This window comes from Diadema setosum, chromosome 21, assembly GCF_964275005.1.
Source record: "Diadema setosum chromosome 21, eeDiaSeto1, whole genome shotgun sequence".
NCBI classification, from domain to species: Eukaryota; Metazoa; Echinodermata; class Echinoidea; order Diadematoida; family Diadematidae; genus Diadema; species Diadema setosum.
The window spans coordinates 26,241,113-26,256,196 of record NC_092705.1 but is presented as its reverse complement, the minus strand read 5'-3'; positions in this window follow the sequence as shown (position 1 = coordinate 26,256,196).

Below are 15,084 nucleotides of genomic sequence, written 5' to 3'. Positions count from 1 at the left end.
AGCGCCCCCGGCTTCTCTGGTTGGTGTGCAGAGTGGGACGATGACTTCCAACCATTCATCCAAGTCCAGTTCCAGTCCTTGGTGACGCTCCACAGATTCGTGGTACTCGGTGCCCAAGGCAGCCGGGGTAAAGTGACGTCCTTTCACGTGGCCTACACTGACCCGAAGCAGACCAACAGGTGGCGCTATTACCGTCAGTACCACTCCGACTTCCCATTGGTGAGTTCCCCCAGTGGTTTGCAGTTGTGACATCTACTTGAATCTAATGAAAATGAAGAAATGCAACATTTGGGAATTGGAGGAAACAGCTTTTTTTGGCATCACAAAACATGAATTGCTACTGGCGTTCAGTGCAAAATATAGACAAGAACTTTTGAGGGCATTTATTTTTCCAAATTCTCACTCTTCACAAAATTCACGAGTTTCATGCGCACAAAAATTTCTGGTTTTAAAGAATCCAAACTTTAGACTGTATGTATTGCAAAGCTTTCTTTGAGGTGTCAATATATCTCATATTTAACAAGTTCACATGTAGTTGCTGTAATGTTCCTTTTCCTTCCAGAATATACATGAATTACAGAATGATGTAAGATATATATTACGTTTGTCTATTGTTCAGTTTGTTTTTTTCTATTTTAATCAACCTGTTGTTATAATTTGTGGCTGTCAACAAGCAACTTACAAGTAGTATAAGTTTTAGAGTTTACCAGTAATGAAGAATGTACTGTGCGTTCTCCTAAGGTTGGAGTTATGTGTGATTGATTGGAATACTCAAGTGATCAGCTCTCCCTACCGATTGATTCTTAATTGAAGGAGTTCTCATTTGACGACAATGCGGCAGATTACCTGCAAGTGGACCTAAATCCTTCCATAGAGGCGGAGTGGTTCTCCTTCCTGCCAACGGTGTGGCATAAGAGCGTCTGCATGCGGATCTTTCTCTTCGGCTCGACATATGAAGGTACTGTTCATGGGGGGGGGGGAGGGGAGGGAGGATCTTCCCTGAAATTTGTACTTATGATAGACTTCAAGAAGTACAGGCATTGGGGGAAAAAAAAAAAAGATGTTTATCTGATGATATGAAGTTTGTCATTGTGTCATCCTAGAAATGACTAGAAGAAGACTAATGCCATACAATGCCATATAGAGTGACAAGACCTCATGTTTAAATTTGCATAAATTGATAGTCCTTCTATATCAATTTTCAAAAGTATTGATTTTGAGTGGTAATACATTATAATTCTTTGTGTGATCCAAAAAAAATATTTATACCTTATTTGACATTAACATTGATATAATTTTCAATTCTTTTTTGTTTAAGTTTTTCTGCCCCCTGAAAATTTGTGATTTTTAATATGCAAGGTCTTTCTACTGATACCCCAGAGACAATGTAATTTTTTTGGGCAGTCTCTCTGAAATTATAGATACTGTTGTGCTTCTGCCATGCTCACTTTCACTGTAGGGAAATATTGTTCTCGTCTTCTATCATTACGCTCCGATAACCACACTCGCAATGTGAAGATGCTTACTATCGGCGTTCCATTCAGAGTATGATTGGTATATTTCTACAGAACATGATGAAGTTGTAAACCTTAGGCCTCCTTGCTCTGAATATCATCCAGTGGTACATTTTGATAGGAAGTGAGCAAGAAATGAGAGTAAATCAAAATATCTTCTCTGCAGGAGATAGAAATCTAGACTCTCTGATCGAGAAAACACGGATTCAATTCCTGTGTGTGGCATACTGTACTGGTTTCTTTCGCGTACAGAAACTTTCGCGGTCTCCATCAGTGCCGACTTTTTCACGTGTGTTTAAATTCGCGGTCGGTAATGATAGCGTTGTGCAAGCGACGAGTTCAAAACATTTTCGCGTGATGTTGAATTCGCGATTCAACCTCAAAGCGCGAAAATAAAACCACCGCGAAAGAAACCACTTTTACAGTAGTACACCCTGAAACAAGATTTTTTTCCCCCAAGATGTAACTCTTCACCCACATATGAAAGTGGAGACTGGTGGAAGAGTATTGCCTACACTGAAGAGGCTACTGTTTATGCAACATATTATGCTGGGTGTTTATTTTCATGGTTTTCAAGAGTCAACCAATATCTGCAAAATTAACGACTTGCTAAAACATTGCCTCTCATAACAAAGAAAGATAGATTACGTCTCCATGGTGAGAAATGACCAACTTTCTTCTTGAAAAGCAGTAATACTTCTTTCTTACCCTCTCGATGTGCTCCTTGATTGCGAATTCAACCAGTTGTGAGTTAGGTTCCAAATAAATGAAATAGTGTATGTGTAAAATATTTATGCAGCAGATACAGAACTCTGGGTATGGAAGACAACATTGGTTTTATCAATGCTCGCATGTATGCACCAAATTACAGCCAGGGTTGGAGATAGACTTCTCTCATCGAATCTTTTACACAGGAGGTTTAATTGCCTTGGGCATGGAGAGCGAAGACATCCGCGATGTACAGATTTCTGCCAGCTCCAGCTTCGACGCGAATCACCAGCCTCATCATGCCCGTCTCTATGGCAGCAGCGCCTGGTGCGCAGCTCCCGACGACGCAAACCCCTGGCTGGAGATGGATCTCCTGTCCAAGGCATTCCTCGACCACATCGCTGTCCAGGGACGCTCTGACAGCAATTGGCAGGCGCCACCGGCCGGCTCATACCTCACCAAGTACAAGTTATCCTACAGCGTGGACAGACAGAAGTATTATGCAGCCACGGTAAGACAAGCGCCGCAGAATTTTTGCAATGGGTTCTTGCAAAAAATGCGTGGCAAAAGTATCCCGTCTGTCTAAAAGAACTTTGAAAAAATCATTTAAGATTGTTGAAGGCAATATATGTAAGTCTGTGATCTGAAGTAAAAGAGTTCTTCTTATCTCATTTCACTTGTTTGGCAAAATATAAAACAATGAACAAGTCATAACAAAGAAACAAATGTAACATTATTTTTTAGTTCATTTTATTTCCACATCTCAATAAAAGAATCACATGTTGACAAATGACAAACATGAGACACATAGGAAATATAAAATATACAAAAAAGTGCACATTATTACATAAAAGACATAAAAATAACAAAGTAATGAGTGTGGAGGAGGCTACATAGGCCATTGGCCTTTCGAGGTAGCTCTCCCAATCAAACAAAGTTATCAGTTATCACAATATACAAATAACAATAAACAAGTACAAAATTCAAAAAGACAATGTAGAGTGTAGTAATTTCAAGTGGATGGCTAGCAGTGATGGGGAGCTCATCAGAATGAGATTGAAACATTTATTTCCAATAATATAAAAATAAAACTACATATATATATATATATACATTGCATAAAACATCATCATCAAAGAACGAGCATCCCACACACACTGCCAAACCTACCACTTGAATTATTCTTTCTATACATTTATCAGGCTTTTAATAAATAATCCCTATATCTACGTTTGAAAGACTTTAGGGTAGGTGATTGTCGTATTTCTAAAGGCATTTCATTCCACAATTTGGGTCCGGTATATTTTATAGTTTTACGAGAGACAGCACATTTCAATAACGGTAAATGAATATTTTGAGAGAATCTAGTATCATAATTATGAAATGATGCATTATACAAAAAGATTTGATTAAATACAGGTGGTAAAAGATCATGATAGAACATATACATAAAAGATCCAGTTTGCAATTTATAAAGTTGTTCAAGCGTGAGTATATTAAGCTTTTGAAATAAAGGTGCACTTGGAGTTCTTGGATGGGAGTGAGTAATGATGCGAATGACTCTTTTCTGTAAAACCACTAACTTATCTGAAAAAATTTTGGCACAGGTGCCCCATATCAAGTTACAGTATGTAAAATATGGTAATATCATAGTATTATAAAGATTTGTCAGAATTCTTAAAGAAACAAAATGTCTCAGTTTACTAAGAACACCTATAACTTGAGAAACTCGACAAACAATGTAATTTACATGAGCAGACCAAGACAAAGTGTTATCAATGACCACTCCTAAAAACTTTGTCTGTTGCACCTGATGTATTTGCATATCATTTATATATATTCTAAGCACATTAGGATCAATTCTTCTTTTTTGTTTTGTGAAAATAATATAATTTGTTTTCTTGATATTAATCAATAATCTATTGGTAGTAAACCACAAACTAACCTTAGGAAGTTCAGAAGTCAATATATGTGATATATCATTCATATTTTTTCCCGACAAAAACAGATTTGTGTCATCAGCAAATACTATAGGACATATATGTTGACTAGCATATTGCACATCATTAATGTATAACAAAAATAAAAGGGGTCCCAAGATAGAGCCTTGGGGAACACCAATAAAAATATCAAGCATTGAAGAATATGAGTTATTGATATAAACAAATTGTTTCCTATTCCTTAAATAACTATGAAACCATCTCAAAACAGAACCTCTGAATCCATAAAAGTGAAGTTTTTGAAGGAGAATAGTATGATCTAAGCTATCGAAAGCTTTTGATAAATCTAAAAAAATGCCAAGTGCAATATCACCATTTTCAAAAGTATTGCTAATTTTATTTATAAACTCAAATATAGCCATATAAGTTGAATGTCCAGAACGAAAACCAAATTGTTTATTATAAAGAATATCATTTCTTTCAATAAAAGACATCATTCTATCATATACCAATCTCTCAAATATCTTTGAAAATGCAGGAAGAACTGATATTGGCCTATAATTTGAACATTGAGACTTATCTCCATTCTTATATATAGGGAGTACTTTAGCGATTTTTAATTTTTCAGGAAAAACACCATACTGAAGTGAAATATTAAAAATGTGACACAAGGGGGGTGCAATATAATGAATACAATGTTTCAAAACTTTAGCATCGACTTCATCAAATCCAGGACTTTTACCATCTTTTAAATTTAAAGTAATAGTGATAATTTTGGCAGGTGTTACAGCACTAAAAAACATGGAACTTACAAAGTCTCCGTGTAAAAATTCACTTGGATTATGATTAACTTGAGGCACATTGTTTGCTAAATTTTGTCCAATTGAAACAAAGTATTCATTAAAATTTTCAGCTATTTGACAAGAATCATCAATTATATTTCCATTTACTTCAAATGAACTTATTCTATCATCTTTAATATTCCTCTTCAATATATCATTAATCACTTTCCAGGTACCCTTCAAATTTTCTTTCACAGAAGAAAACTTGGTTTCGTAATAACTTCTTTTTGCCTTCCGTAATACATTATTAACATTATTACGACATTCCTTATATACTTTTTCACGATATGGGGTAGGGTTTTTGACAAATTTTCTAAAGAGACAATTCTTTTTTGCACATAATCTTTTCAAATCATTATTAAACCATGTTCGATCATTCCTTTTCTTTACAAATTTGATATTTTTACAAGGAAAATGAAAATTGTATATTTTTACAAATTTTTCAAAAAATGTATCATATAAACCATTTGCATCACAGGAATCAGAGTTCAAAATATCACTCCAATCTACCTGTTGTAATTCCATACAAAAAGAATAAATATTTTCATCATTAATTATCCGTATATTTTTATTAACATGCATTCTTTCCGGCATTATCAAAGAAGTCAATCCAAATATAGGCATATGGTCGCTTACATCATGGGTGATTACCCCAGAGGCATGTATAACATCAATATCATTGACAAATATATTATCTATTAAGGTTGATGACTGACTAGTTACACGGGTTGCTTTTGAAATGAGAGGAGTATAACTGTATGCATTAAAGAGTTGAAGTACACTGGAGGAGTCCATATTTGAATCGTCAGAAAATAAATCTATATTATAATCACCCATGAGGTAACACTCTTTCTTCTCGTTTGCAATTTTAAAAAGTACTGGTTCCAACAGACTTGTGAAATTTAAAAGAGAATGACTACCAGGGGGTCTGTAAATAACACCAATAATGACATGTTTACGTTTGAAGTACAATTCTATAAAAATAGACTCAAGAGCATCAGTGAAAACACATAAATCATTTCTAGTCTTATATTTAAAGGCTTCATTTACATAAATACCAACACCTCCACCATGACGTGTGTCTCTACCTCTGCCAATAAAAGTATAACCACTAATGTTATAAATAGATGCAAGTGATTCATGGTCAAACAGCCAGGATTCAGTAATCCCTATAACAGAAAACTGAGTTTCAGTCAATTGTAAACATGCTTGCATACTCTCAAAATTCTTTTTTAAACTACGCACATTGAAATGTATATAAGAAAATAAAGAACTGCCATAACTAAATAACTTAACATCTTTAGCTGTTATATATGCTGACTCTGGTAAAGAACTGCTTTGAAAATCTCCATCTGAAGGACCATTAAAATTGACACAATTTGTATGAACCCATCTACCACCAAATATAGTTGTTCCTTGAGTACCTGATATTATTTGTCTATTACACGAACTACAAACCTTACTTGACATACTAATTAAAAAAACAGGAAGACATAAAACTGAGTATAGTACGTGAACATCAAAGGATATACCTAAAATTTACACAATAAAAACCTGAAAAATGAGAATGTGCCGCTATATTATAACTCAATGTCAGCATGGAACTACTTCACTGTTATGCACACATTGATCCACATATAAATCTATGTATACATCCATGTGATAAAAAGATTAAATATTATGCAGGTCAGAATTGCACTTGATGAGGTGTTTCACGCTGGATGTCCCATTACGTGATGGGACGAGAACAAAGACCTGACCATCTGACGTCCACGCTGATGTGACTTTCACATGTCTTTTCGCTTCTTGGAGTAATTTGACGTTAGCTGCAGTTAAATCCTCATGTATGGATACATTGCATCCTTTCAGTTGTCGACGATTTTTGATGAGTAACTGACGTGTTCGATAGGAGCAGAGTTTTACAATGATTCCCCGGCTTTTTTTCTTGTCAGATGAACGCTTACCTACTCGATGACTGCGATCTATGTCTTTTGGGCTGAGAGTAACTCCAATTCTTTTCGCGGTATCACAAACGAGTTGATCGGTGTTTTCATTAGGCATTTCGGGTATACCAAAAATTCGAACACAATTCCGTCGTGAGTACTGCTCCAGCTGATTGACTTGATTGCTGAGACGTTGAGCTGTATTGTTGTTTGAGTCAAGTTGTTTCTCTAGCGATTCAATTCTTTTGGCTCGAGATCTGCACTCAACTTCAAGTTCCAGGACAGTAGATTCAAGCCGTTCGCATGTGGTTGTCAGGCGGTGATTCTGATCAGCAAGCTGGGACTGGAGATCTGCACATTGTTTATCAGTAGCTTTCAGATCTGCTTCGAGTTTGTCTGCACGCTGACTTTGGAAATTCAGTTTCTCGATAATGACACCAAGCTGTTTTTCAACAGCTTCAGTTATTGCTTCAATGAAGTCAGCACTAGCTAAAATTTCCTTGAGCATCGTGACAGTCCTAGTAGAAGCCATTGTGACAAGAGTTTATGCTGTCGTCACGTCTATCCAGTCATGGAGTGAGAATTTAGTTCATTTCCAACGTGATGTAGAGAATTGTTAATCAAGAGTTAATAGGTTGCATGCTGTAAATGACAGCAGAAAATCGATGGGCAAGACCTCGGCGTGGAAACAAAACCTCGCAACCCGACGTTAACTTCACGACTGGTGAAGTACCAACATAAGGTTGAACGTGTGGGACTTCATGAAGTACGTGATCAGACATTTCATCCAACACAATACTGAGCATATGGGACTGTTTGAATGACACCCACAGTTTCACAGACAAAGCCGAAGCGAGAGTTTATAGTTGTAAGACAGGCTAAAAGTCACAATAAATATTGGTATTCAAAATAGCGGCAAGATGGACGTTGACTATTTACATCATGTTTATAAGAAGAATTGAGTTTAAAATGTTACCAACTTGGTGAAAGTAGAATATAGATCCTCCACAACTGGCGTCACGTCCAACTCACGTCCAACTCCAAGACTTTCTCAACATTAAACACCAGGGCCCTGTTTCATAAAACTTGTTATCAGTGACAAGTTGTCATAGATGTGACAAGCTACTGAAATCCTTGCATCTGATTGGCTGAGAGCAAATTTATCATAGATATGTGGCAGTTGTCACTGATAACAATTTGTATGAATCGGGGCCCAGGACTCCTAAGAAGCAATTATGTGCTTATAGCTGGAGCCCTCAAACAAACTGCAAGTTTGCAAGTTTGCCCTTTAGATCAGCATGGTCCTTTCAAACTAATACATCACACACACCATCCTATTCCTTGTAAATATCCACGACTGGTATTATAAAACCAGAAGCATTCCTGCCATGAAACTTTGCGCATTGGAGCCCACGCCTTTTTTCGGGCCATGAAACTTTTGCAAACTGGCATTTGCCATTCGATGCATTGTGTAAGACAAAGACTATTTGTGTGCATTTCTACACTTGCAAAACCTGCCTCGCAAAATTCGCAAAAGTTTCATGCACGCAAACATTTCTTTTTTTAGAGTAGCTACAATGTATGTACAAACATTCCTTTAGAGAAACATATTGCATATATCTCGTCAATATTTGCCTCTCAAAATTACTGTGTTTGCCAATGCACTATCTGCACCTCCAAATTCTGGCCAAATTATCTAAATGTGAAGAAGACATTTCACACTGTGGACTGATCTAAAGGTCTATTTTCAGTCACATTCATAGTTCCTGGAGGTTCAGTTGATTGTTAATTAGTATGGCTTTAAGCAAGAGGAGCTATTTGCGAATTGAACAACACATGGAAAAATGAACTCTGATTCCAACATAAATTTGAAGTACGTTATAATACAGCTTTAGTAGATCCATGTCATGGCATGCCTACCGTGTAAATGGATGTGCACATTTCTACTATCCATCGCTTTATTCCACTATCTCAAATCCAATCACTCAAGAAATTGTTGGGAAGTCTCAATTCACGAAAAAGTTAGACTCGCTGTGGCGTATACAGTATTTGTACACTCATCCCAAATCAGGTGCGGAGTACATCCTTGGTGAATGCAGATGACGTGGAAGTGAGACAGTTTTCCTTTAACATCGTGGCAAGGTACTTCAGACTCAGCAGATTCGAATCCATTGACAGCTACTTCTGTCTTCGTGTAGAGCTCTATGGTTACATGAACTTTGGTGAGTGTTTGAAGATGACTAATAAACTTGCTCTGAACAGTTTTCTTTCTGTTCTCATCGTGCATCACAAAACGAAAAGAAGTCGCACCCCTTGATTTTAAGTGATTTTTAAGGGTGGAATGGGTCAACCAAGTCAATCTTGAGTTTTTCATATTTTCTGAAAGAACTTTCCTTCTACATTATATTTAAGTTTGAGATCATAACATGAATGAGAAAGTGTATTTTCAGCATTTTTTCTGCAACCCATTTTGGGGGGAGAATAGAATGATCAGGCATATCTTAGACTCCCCTTTTCATTTCTTGAACTCCTTTAGACACTCTTCACTTTCAAGTCTAATAACTCTTGAAAGGATGACTCTTCTGCTTTGAAAGTTAGGATTAATCATGGACAGAATGTGTTTATAGAACATGCTCAATATCAGCGTAATTTGGTAATCCCTTCATTGTTGTTGCTCCGGTGGTTTACTTCGTGTGTTTTGTCCCTTTCATTGCACAGCTCGCACGGCTTGGTAAAGATTAAGCTTTTGAATAGACCCTGTACTTCAGAGCCTCTTTTCTCTGTTCACACTTTTCCAGAGTGTGTGCTTTCTTTCTAGTATTTAGATAGGTTACGGGAGTCCATTCGAATTGAGTTATACATCATTTTAAAGCTTAGAGTCTGCTCTTTAAGAATCTGCCCTCAACTAAAAATCCATATCTGGCGACTTTTTGTTTGTTTTGTGATGCAGGGTCACATATGATTATATTCAATTCATTCCTATGTGACTGATTGTGGGGCTAGTGTTGATCATGGTTAATGATGGTTATCATGAATTAGTGTAAACAAGAGTGTTGGTAATCTGGCTTATTTTGGAGTTATTTGCACACATGCTGACAGTGGTATTATTTCCCAATTGATATAATGCCTATGTTTTGTATGTTTTTTATTTTGCCTTTATAATGTCCTTTGTATGCTGTCATGTACAATGTAATTGCCTCTTTTATCAGATTTGTGGAAATAAATTGAATTGAATTGAATTGAATTGAATGATAAAAGAATCCTTCAAGAAATTTCAGAAAAAAATCCTGGATCAAGACAACAATCCAGATCACAATCAAAATGTATCCATATATTTGTCATTATTACCTTTTCCTTCAAATTTCATCCAGATCCTTTGATAACCTTTTGAGTGGTTTTTCTAACAAACAAAAAACAGACAAGCAGGTAAACCAACACTGGCAAAACATGAATATAACCTTCTTGGCAGACGTAACATTGCCACTATGTAAGAGGTAAAAATTATGACTTCTGTTTGGAAAAATATATATTGCCATGTGGATCATTATAAAATCTAAACCCTGGCCAAAAAATAGACTCCTCTTCAATTTTCTTGTTTATTTATAACATTGTCCATACATTAGATCTCCGTAAGTACTGTAAAAGTGGTAATTTTCGCAGTGTTGAAATTTTCGCGCATTTCGCGCAACCAGAAACTAGCGCGAAAATAAAAGCATGCAAATATTTTTGCTTACCATATGTTCTTGTGCGTGATGTCTTGATTCCATGGAATTAAAAACACGCGAAACTCTTCTCACCCGGCCAAGCGCGAAAAATTAGTCGCGCGAAAATATCCACTTTTACAGTACTTCTATTTGTAAGGTTGAATTTCTGTACCTTATGTTGTGTGTCTGTTTTCTGTCTGTGAAGATATCTGTTATGTGTGTGTGTATGCACATCCATGTCATTTTGTTTTTGTTTTCTTTCACTTTGCATGCACACAAGGGTGTACCTTTTTCAGTGTCACTGTTCAATTTTTTTTTTTTGCCTCATCACTGCTGCAGAGCTGTTTTCATCAGAATCTATTGTAAAGGAAGACATCGTACTAGAAGGAGACGGGATTCCCTTCGGGATCGCTGAACAGGGGGATGTTCTCCCTATTCCCCTCTTCCTGACAGGCAAGTCTTTTTTAACCCGTTGAGGACGAGTCCCGAGAATACTCGGGCAGGTGTCTATGGGAAATGCGTGTTAATGCAGAATCAGTCCGTCCTCAACGGGTTAACTCTTACTTTGCTTTTTTGCTAATTAGCATGCATGCTTGAGTGCTCTTTTCTCCAATTGGCTACCAGGTTCCTTCTCCATATCTACAAAATGAGACAAAATTGCGAAAGTACTGTGCAGATTTGCTGTGTGACAGACGTCTTGAATGATACAATTAGCTCTATATGCATACTCTCTTTTTAGATATAAGAGAGATTGCTGAAATCTGAAAACTATGTCAACTCTGTGAAAGTCATAAATGTCAGATTTTGCTCATGAAGTAAATAGATATGAAAATAGTGGAAATAACAACATGAGAGTTGAAGATTTTCGAAACTTACTCTGTAGTACCAATAATTTGACTCATGCGGAGTTAGCTGTGCTCAGGCAACTATTGCGTCTGCATAAAATACATTGTCTTTTGTAATGTCATTATATACAATGAATAAAGTTTGTCAAAACTATATTTCTTTTGTTGTGTAGTACAGTTATGATGCAATATCCATACCATCTTCATTTTGGAGTATCCCATGACAAATGTGTAAAGATAATCTTTATTTTGTGTTGTTAGGTATGAAGACTACACCCAAAAGCTTCAATATGCATCATTCTAAAAATTTAATCTGGAAACATGGAGTTTTAGTATGGAACCTGACACTGCATTAACTCTGTGTATCAAGTATCTTATTATGTTGTAGCTCGAAGAACCCACAACCAAAGAACTTTTTAACAAGTGTGCACTCTGGAATAAGCTCTTTTTTAAAGCACTATAGTAATGCTGAATCGTGATATTGCACACATCAGATAAAACAGTGTTCCCACCCTCCTCTGTCCACAGATGAATATTGGTACATCAATACGGACGTCATATCAGACTACCATTCCTACAGCGCCCTCTCGTCGCAGCAGTCCTCGTCTTCCCCGAGTTCGCAACAACACTCAAGCACCAACGGCAGCTCCAGTTCCTTTAATAAAACGACCACTTCGAGCCAAAACTCGACGTCCACCTCCTCCAACGTCTTGGATGGGAACTCGCTGTTGACCACGCAGTATGTCGTCCCGGATCTGCTGGGCATCAGAGGCGGCGTCCTCCGCTTCAACTATTACCTGCGGGGCGGGGACACCTCCAGACTTGCCTTCTACATGCGCGTCTTTGACGAGCCTGACGGGGGATACACGTCCATGTACTACGATGTGTTGCAGTTTGAGGTGGCGGGACCAGCGGATAACGACAGCGCCACGGGCTGGGTAGAAGATTACGTCTCCCTGGATTTTGGAGAAATCTACCAGGTACGGCAAAGCATTGATCAGAGTTTTGTTTTGTTTTGTTTTGTTTTGGGGGCATTTTTGGGTGATATTTCAATTTGGTGACATGATAGAATGTTTGTGTCTGTAAAGTTTGTCTTGTCTCCTTGGGGTATTGTGATCATATCCGGCATATCTAGGTGAATATAGTATTTGTGTGTGTGTGTGTGTGTGATTGTTTTTGTTTGATTAATCATTATTGATTGAATATTGTCACATACATTCAAGATGAATGTTTTGTTATGTAAAATTATAGAAATGAAATAAAGATTACTGAAAAAAAAATGCTTTTGCTGTGGTGTTCTTACGTACATTGTACCCTTGTTGGGTGAAGGAACAATATGGCATATTATATGGCTTCATTCTATCAAACTTGTGGGGTACAAATTTGAATAATATTACCCTTAGTGTACGCTATATTTTAGTTACAGCATGAAGAAATGTGCACTTTTCATGAAAATTGACATTTCTTGAATTTTCTTTATCTTTTCTTTATATCATTCTTCAAAAGTATATGACATCTCAAACTGTAGAAGTCTTCTCATCCTCAAGGGCTGCACCAAAACTGAAAATTCATAACTTTTGAACACATTGTCTAGTTCTCCTCAAATTTTTACTAATGCGTTCCTTTAATATTTCTGCATTCACTCAATCCACATGTGAAGTTGGGTTTCATTCCTCTTTAAGCAATAATTCTAGCATGTGTGTACATAGTGCCAATATGTGGACATGCCAGTATATTTCATGATGATGAAAAAAACAAACAAACAAACAAACAGACTTCCTCTAATTTCTTCCCCCGTCAGCTGGTGGTTGAGGTGCAGATACAAGACGACGGTCACTCCATGGTGGCACTGGAGGACATTCAGATCATTTCTGGTGAGAATACTTTCAAAACAAGAAATATTTTGCCTGCATGAAACTATTGCAAGGAGCCCAGATTCGCGGAAGTAAAATTTTTGTCTGCACAGTGCATCGACTGCCAGTTGGTAATCCGCCAAAGTTTCTTGCTGTGAAAAAGGCTGTCAGGTCCAATTCGAGGAAGTTTCATGTTATTAATGCTTCTAGTTTTACACTAAACTTTTTGTCCCCGCCGAACGAGTTCGAGCAGGGGACTATGAAACGGGCTCCGTATGTGTGTGTGTCCATGTGTCTGTCCGTCTGTCCGTGTGTGCGTCCGTGTGTGATCAAAATCTTCAATTTGCTACTTCTCCGTCATTTATGAGCCAATTTCGATTCTGTTTGCTTTATATGATAGCACTACATGAGAGCTTTGAAACTTTTACACATAATTTCAGTTGTGACCTTTGACCTTGACCTTTGACCTATATTGTACATTTGGTACAGATTTTACCAATGAATTTTAAAGTGTCATTAAAGTTTCTTAACACAATATTGCCAGAAAATTTATTTGCCAAGAGCAAAGCAAAACAAAGCGATCCTAATAAAAGGTGGGTCCCACCTTTTATTCGTACAGTTTTGATTTGGATATGTCAGCCATTTCAAAACCACTTTTCATCAAATAAACCGTGAATTCCTCTAAAGAAATACATGTTCTTTCATATTTCCTACAAGATTTCTCACTATCTCACAAGCAACACACGCACATAGAGTTGGAAACCTGCTGCCCCATCTAAACCAAAACTGCACTATCCCTTTAAACCCTGGCATCAGGGCTAAATTTATCAGTAGATCACCAATCATTTTCCTACCTCATACTCTTCTGCCTCAATGGCCGACACCCTTGCAGAGAGCTACATGGATTCAACAGAGCGCAAACTGGGAATGATGAAGGGCAAAATCGAGGACAGTCAGCTGTCGTCATCCTCGTGGTGGTCAAGCAGCAACGGCTACTCCGATGCAGTGACCAACGCTCGACTGGACGCAGACACCGGCGGCTGGTGTCCGGCTTCCTCTGACCATGATCCTTGGATGCAGGTGGGTAAAGAAATTTATGTCCGTTGGTATGGCATGAAAGTTGTTTATTAAACCTTTGTTAAACCTTTTGTATTGGCTGTCCTTCACAAACCAGTTTGCATTTTCAACCAGATCTTGTTGGAAACATTGATATCTGTTGTCTGAATAGCTCACACTACCCATGGTGGTTGGCAGTGAGTGTTGAATTTGACCTTTCTCCAGATTTCATGTGTTCTCTTTAATCTAGATGCTTGGGGCATCCTTATGGGTGCTTTAACCTGTTGAAGACTAGTCCCAAGCAAACTTGTTCAGGTGTCTATGTGAGATGTGTGTTATAGTAAAGTCAGCCCATCCTCAAGGGGTTTAGGCAGTATGGTATGCATTACTGGAAATTGTTACAAGATGACTCTAAACTTGTGATGGTATCAACATGACATACTTTTAAAGAGGAAACTTTTGTGCTGGGCATACATAAGTAAAATTCACTTGTGTGTAATTTCACAGATGGGAGGATATAACTGATAACTGCATAGTATAATTTGCATGCTAGTTGAGTTGTGCACAATTATTGTGAAAATCCTCACACCACAATTACAAAATTACTGCATGTATACACATGGTGATTAATGCATTGGACTCTTAACAAGAAGATCATGAGGTAGAATCCTTTCCATTC